Genomic DNA, 8,028 nt, shown 5'->3' on the forward strand with positions numbered 1-8,028 from the left:
GGCTGATGTTGACTTCTTTGTCACACTGCATGACTGAGAACTAAGGGCCTTGCTTTTCCTAAACTATTGAGATCTGGGAGTTATTATGACATCATAATCAATGGAGGCTTAATGAACACAGTATGTTTATTTTCTTGTTCTGCTTTTATCTATGATCAACACATAAATCCTGAGGGACAAGTTTGCCAAAAGATTATGCTAGTCCTGATGACTTTATCTGTGAAATTTATAGCTCAGTGGCTGGGAAAAAGGACCTTTTTTCACCCATACAGCTTGAAAACACTCTGGTGGGATGAATGTACCTCATTAGGTGGATGATAGATTAAGGACTATGGTCACACACTTTGGCAGAAATGAATAAAATTTTATACTATCTATCATAGGATCAGTGGTGGTCTATTAATATTTGCATTCTCCCATTTTCTATTGGTTCTACTTCCCAGCAAGTTGAATTAAATTTTATATTTCTCTCTCCATTATATTTTAATCATGAATTTTTATATAATCCTTTCTGTGATTACCGGGAGATTTCTATTTGGGAATCATACTAATTTCATTACTACTATCAACTAAGTTGCTGCTATAATTATTTATGATTAATTTAATTTTTGAGCCAGATTATTAACATGTAGAGGGTATGCTGCTTTTGTTTGACATTTTATAGGTGGATCCTCCACCACCCTCTCTCATCACCTCACTATGGCTGAAGCCTTTTTCATTCCCAGCAAGCAGTCTTCTACTGAGACGACACCTTACCAGTGGCTATAGCACTGGGAAAATAACATCTGCTTCCCAAGATTCCATTGGTTGCAAATAGTCTCTGTGAGTGGAGCCTTATGAGATCCACCCTCATGCACAATGCAGCGGTCACTGGCACAGTTTTGTGCAGGTCTTGTGTAAATCACTATAGCTGCAGTGAATTTGTGAGTATGGTGACAATTTCACATCTAGAACACTTTGTTCCAAAACAACCTTACCCAAGCTCGGGTTCTTGAATTCATTCTGACCCATCTTCTGTGACATTATCTGAGCCTTGGAGGGGATAATATATATGCACGGTTTAGGACTGAGCACTCCAGAGTCACTTACTCTGTGAACTTTGACCAGTTGTGAGTCTTTGCACTAATCTCTGTTCACTGCAAAAAGAAGTTTCTTTGATGATGGTTGAGAGCAGCTTTAATTCTGGGATATAAACATAAATATTTAGAAATAAGTTTGACACAGTGCTCACTTAGCCAAACAGTAGTAGGTTCTCTCTATACCCTGAGAGTCAGTGTACAATCTTAATTTATTATATTCAGCTATTAGGATTACTGCTGTTCTTGGAAAACAGTGAAATAGAAGTGATATTTTTCTGAATATGTTTAAGATTGCCCCACATTTTTTTTCTGAGACAGTGTCTCACTACATATCCTAGGCTGGCCTTGAAGTCACAATCTTTCTTCCTCGGCTTCCTGAGTGCTGGGGTCATAGGCATGTACTGTCATGTCTGGCTTTCCTATATTTAGACAATAATATGTCTCACAGTCGTTTTCTTTATCTCTCCTACACAGAAATCAGTGCACTTACACAGTGCATGAATTGATGTCTTTAGTATAAGATTAGTAAACATTTGTAATTGTGTCTGAGTTAAAGTCTCCATGTAGGCAATATATATTAATATTCACATAAAGTAGTTTAATTGGAGTTACCTCACAGAGGGCATAATGCTCCTTCCAGAAGCTACAGGTTGCCAAATAAAAAAAAAAAACCCACTGCCAGGTATGGGATACTTCCCTCTGAGTTGTTGAACAGAGGTGTCTTGGAGACTTCCAAAACAATAGATGTTATTGCTATTGCTCTTGGTTACCAGAACTTGATGGCAAGATCCCATTGCTGAAAGTATCACACACATTGGTCATAGGACACGGAGAAAGTAAGTTGGTAATGATGGGAAGCTCCTCCCTCCTGGCTAGCTCTCATAGTACTGGAGGGTTCTATGCATGCCTCTGGGTGAAAAGTCATCAATAGCCTTACCCAGACGGGAACCCTGTGAATCACAATAATGATATGCATGGCAAGACATGTCACATGGATGCAATAGTGACATGAGTGTTATGAGGGTGATAAATCACCTTCTGGCTGGATTTAATGCCTACTCACAGAAGGAAACACACGCCTGGAACCATAAATACAGTGTGGAGAGCTCATAGGCCCCAGCGCTGAACCTACTACTGTTATTTCAGTAGTTAGACGTAGTATCAAACTGCCCCTACATTTGCGTCTCTCAACCCGTACATTATTGTTGCTCTCAGATCTCATCAGAGAAGTTTCTTGGCGCAGTAGATGACAGTTCATGGACAAACTCACAACTGGTCAAACTGCAAAGATTAAGTGTCTGTGGAGTGTTCAGCCACAGATGGCACTTCTATATCACATCCATTTTCCAAAATCTCAGGGTCTATTGCAGAAGAGGGGACAGGAAGATTGTAGGAGCTAGAGGTCCAGGAGGACTGGAACAAATAGTTTTTTTTTTTTTTTAATTTTTCTGGATGTGGCAGGACTTTTGCATTCATGAACTCCCAGTAGCTGTGGTTGCCTGCACACAATCAAGCCAGTCAACACTTAAACAGAGAGTGGGAAGAGTTTATGGGGCCCATCTTTAACTGGGAAGATATGGACAATCGATGACCTCTGGGAGAGGAAGAGTCAGTTTTCTTTAAGGGTGTGGACCTTATTAGGTAGATCACGCTCTAGTGGTATATCCATGAGCTTTTGGGCAACACTAATGGCACTTAACTTACTTTAAAAATAAGGACACAGAGTTGAAAGGGGGTAGAAGTGGATATTGAAGGAGTTATGGGGAGGAGTAGGGGTTGAATACCGTCAAAATACATTGTAAGCATGTGTCACATTCTCAAAGAATCACTAAGATATTAGATTGAAATAAGAATAGTGAAAAAAGATGTTGAATACACACACACACACACACACACACACACACACACACACACACACACTGAACATTAAGCAAAAACTCAAAAAAAAAATTTGCTCAAAGCACACCTTGGGGAAAAATGACACAGAGAGCAGACTGTGGAGAAGTGCTCCCAGCACCTGTGTCGGAGAAGGGATTTATTGTCAAGATTATAAAGAATTTCTACAACTTAATAAGATAAAGACAGCTTTTGCACAGTTGTGATGACTACAAAACTCAGAAAAATTATTCATTATCATTGTTCATCTCTGCAAATGCAAGTTAAATACATAATGAGGTCTGTTGCATGTCCAGTAGCATGGCTGAGAATGAGTACTAAGTGTTGGTAATGACAATGGATTTCTAGAACTCTTGATGTAGCTACTGGGGCTGTGAAACAACACTATTGGTTTGAGAAATATTTTGGCAATATATTCAAGACATACATTCTACATAGTCAAGGGTGTTATATTTTTAAAAATCTAATGTATTTAGTTTAAAGATCATGTATCGCATGTCCTCATTCATCTGTAGATGGATGTGTGTTTCTAGTTTGGGGTCTTCATTCATGAAGCTGCTATGAATATTTGTATTATTTTGGGTAGACTTGTAATGACCACGTGGGAACACAAACTCTCAGGTAGGGTTGGATGGTACTTTGCATAGTCCCAGGGATGAGAAATTGGATGATCTTTCTATAAAAGAGAACAAAATAAAATCATTTGGGAGATACTGTAAACCCAGTGGTGTCCTATTCTCCAAGGCCTAAATTTGAGGTGGAATTTAGCTATCAGCCTCTATCTTCCTGCTGTGGGACAATTGGAAGTAGGTGTGACTGAGACCCTCTGCTGTCTTAACGCCAACTTGTGATCACTTGGTCAGGAGGGGGACCAAGCTCTGTGAGAAATCACAAATCACACAAAAATAGCTGTTAGTGCTTCTTCTAAGCAGTCTGAAAGTTTTTTTTTTTTGCTGTATTTTATTATTTTATTATTTATTACTTTTATCTCGTGAGGGACTGAGAGGGAGAGAGAGAGGGAAGAGAGGCAGAGAGATGAGGGAAGGAGGAAGGGAGAAAGGGAGGGAGAGAGAGAGAGTGAGAGAGAGAGAGAGAGAGAGAGAGAGAGAGAGAGAGAGAGAGAGAGAGGTCATGAGGTCAGAGGATACCACAGGTGTTGTTCTTTGGAGGTGCAATATACCTTAATTTTTGAGACAGAGTCTCTTATTGGACTGAAACTCACCAATTAGGCTATATTGGCTAGCTAGTGAGTTCCAGGGACCCACATGTGTCTACTTCTCTAGAGCTGGGATTGTAAGTGTACAATCACGCTCAGCTTTGGGGGATCAAACTCAGGTCTTTATGCTTTCAAGGCAAGCATTTTATCCTGAACTATCTCCCAGTCCTATTTTTGTATTCTACCAAGTCATACACATATACAAGTATTTCCCAGATTCCTATGAGCACTGGTCCCTTCCTTTTAATTTCTATGGGAAAGAAGCATTTGATCCAGGTTTCTACCTGAGGGTCCTCTGTGTACTTCATTCTCAATGGGTACTATTAACTTAAGGCAGGGCTAATGGCAGAAGTTACTAATCCTTCTTTGATGTAAGATGGCCTATTACTATCCATCACTGCAAAATGATCTAAAAATGCAACATTAGACCCGTCTGTCACATCAAGAGATTCAACTATTACTGGGGTCTCCACCGCAGCCCATGCTGCTTGTCTTTCACCCATTGCTTGGGCACCAGGCCCTACTAGTTGCCTTGCTCATATTTAGCCAGATTCTTGGTTTGGGAACAGAAAGGTTTTGTCTCAGTTTTCCCCCCTCTGGGTCATGTCATTAATAAATATGCCCACTCAAGACATTTTTCATTTCATTCTAAGAATGTGTCACTGTAGAAAAATGAACAAAACTGTGTGGGGACTTTACAGTGACCTGGCTTATAATTTTTTTTCTGGAAAAACAATGTTAAAGGAACAGTTATATTAAGAAACATGAAAATGAATCTCTATTGTGTTGGGAAAGAGATGGATGCCACCATGACAACATATGATAGGTGGACTAAATTTGGGACAGAGGATAGAGTGGCTTCCTAGGGAGAGCAATGATCATGTTTCACTCTTGAAAATGAGAGGAAGGTGCTCTTAGCTACCATCTAACAATGCTGCTTCTGTGTTAGAAGGCACACAAAGCCACAGATGGAGCGAATTTAATTCTTTCTCTTCTCCTTTCTTTATATAGTTATAGAAAATGCATATGAGGCCAGTGACAAAGACAAGTTGGCTTTCTTTGGATTCCATACAACAGTGAATTCTGGAATGATGATCACCAGTTCTGGCTTCATTGTTCTCCTGCAAAAGCCAAAGATGCTCAAAACCCTAGAAATTCATAAATGAACAAAGTGATTTAGTACTGTAGCCTGGGGGATGTTTTCGTTTAATTCACTATGAAAAAAAAAAGCTTGAGAGACATTCTTTTCCAATTTCCACTGTAGGATTGATGCCTCTCCCCCATAATAACCATACCATGTACCCTTTGGACACAACTTAGTTCCTTTGGCCTTCAAAGAAATAGGAGATTCAAGATAGCTGAATAGATGCACCCAGAACCCACCTCCTTCTTTACAGAGGGGAAGTGAATTAACAGGTGCATAGCTGCACTTTTGAGGTAGGTTACTGTGGAACAGCGGAAATCAGATGGAGAATTTAGAAACTGTAATAGTCACAGACTGGGATGATATCAAGGGAAGAGGAACAAAAGACCTCGGTATCTCTAAGCCATCTCTGTGGATAAAGGAGAGGCAGTTTCCATGGTGGTGGTGGTGGTGGTGAGGGGAGATGGAGAGTCCATACAAACACATAGTTTATATGTTGTCAGTCTAATACTAGAAACCCCTAGAATCCTCAAAGGCTTCAGTCTGCTTAGAAAAGTAACTGAAATCTGCACCTACCCTTGCTGTGGGAATGATGTCACATCATTACCCAATGTGTTCCCAGATTCCATTTTAACATATGAGTTGTTGTATGCATCTGGACTGCTCTACAGGTCCCAATTGTATATGTTTTCATCTCTGGGTTGTCACAGACTTTCCACTGCAATGGTTTAGGAGGACATGTGACTAAAAACTCCAACTTTACTCAGTGGAGTGGTTTTAATCTAAGCCTGCTGACATCTCCTTACTGTGGGGGACAGATGTTAAGAGAATAAAGGGCATTGACCCCAGGAGCCAGGAGATCAAGGCAGTGCGCTTTGATATAAAGCAGTAGCCAAATGCACCTGAGTTTACACTGTGCCAGGACTGAAGGCAGGTGCCCACACACTTCCTGCAGTCACTCACTGTCCAGCGCTGTTCCACACTCAGACATCTACTGCTGACAGGGAAGCCAGAAAGTGCTGTGTTTCCTGCAATTGCTCTGTTGGGAAATGTTTATTAAGAGGAGTCAATTAAGACTATTCAAATTAAAACCTACAGAGAAGAGAAACAGAAAAACATAAGCAATATGAAGAACCTGTCAAAATGCCATGGATTCACTTGGAATACTAAAGAAAGAAAAGAGAATGAGTTAAAACCTCCGAAAAAGTAATAACAAGGAATTGTTATTATCCCCAAATGTCCAAAGACTCTGATCCCATAAGGTCACGATCAACAAAGACAGTCACGCTGGTGTCAGAGGGGTCACTGCATAGTCAATAGGCTGTAGTGAGATCACTATGATGACAGGGTGAGATAGAGGAAAGTGCTTGTCCCATGATGGTCAGGAAGCAGCATGAGAGACCACAGACAAGACAGATCCCAATAAGGGCATTCCTCCTGTGTGCTCCACATCCTTATAGTCCATTCAGTTATTTTAATGCCACTCCAAATCTAGAAAAGATGTTCATAGAGCTCTCCACCCAGGTGTGGCTGCTTGCCAAAATGCAGCACAGTATGTTTCCATTTTGACCCATTAATATAGTAGAACTTGAAAAATACTCTGCTGACCAGGGGAAAAAAAACTAACCCAAATGAGGTCTTTAGAAAACTTTTGATTTATTAGTCATTCACTACCATTCACAATTCGGACTGGTTTAGTCTTTAACTCTGTTTTGAAATGATATCAATTTTCCAACTGCACAGGATGCCACTTCTGCAAAGATGCCTGACGACACCTCCCTTAAGCAGAGACGTTTAGGAGTAAAGATGAAAAGGTTGCTTGGTAGGTGTCAAAAGCCCATCCTCAGATGTACTATTTCCTGATATTTTTGCTTAATCTCACAAGAGAACAGCTAGTTCGACAGACAGCAGACCCTAATATCTGTAGATCACAGTGGTGATCTGAAACCACAGTCAGAGCTGAGCCTCAGATCTAAAAGATGAGTAGGGTGTATTCACCACAGTGTTTTCAGCTCTTGCACAAATGGCCAACAAACCTTTCTGTCAAAGGATGGCCTGAATGGACTTATCTAAGAGAAGAGGTCATTGAAAAGAAGGAGACAAACCCACCAACTTAGACACAAAATTTATGATCAGAGTGAAGAAGGAGTGAAAACTGAAGCCCTTGATGATCAAGCCCCCTTTGAACTGATGGTCCACACCAATGTCTTTAACAATGTCCCCCCCCCCCCTTTTTTGCTAGGCTTCCAAAACTTAAATTACTATGTCTAAAAGTTTTACGTGAAAGAGTAGCTGGGAACTTGCTTTAAATGGAACAGAGAGACTTTCTACCAGTCACTCAATTACTCAGTGACTGACATCAGATAAAGACTTTAACAACAAAGAGACCCCAGCAGAAGACACTGTGTTTATCATCCTTGGAGCAGAATCAGGCTGCAGACATTCTTCCTTGTCCTCATCTTTTTCTTTGTTTGGGAAGAAAAATTGTATAGGGGAAACTTATGGGTAAAAACAGAAAGCTGTACTGCAAACAGATGGTGTGGTAACTCGACCTTAACTTTTATTTTTAAATCAACCTTAGATCAACTCAATGCCCCAAAGATAGTAGATTACATTAAACAGTATTTTATCCTTTATACTGTGTCATACACATACCCGTGAATATTGTCATTTCTTTTCAATACAGTGACAAG

This window comes from Peromyscus eremicus, chromosome 3, assembly GCF_949786415.1.
Source record: "Peromyscus eremicus chromosome 3, PerEre_H2_v1, whole genome shotgun sequence".
In the NCBI taxonomy this organism is placed as follows: domain Eukaryota; kingdom Metazoa; phylum Chordata; class Mammalia; order Rodentia; family Cricetidae; genus Peromyscus; species Peromyscus eremicus.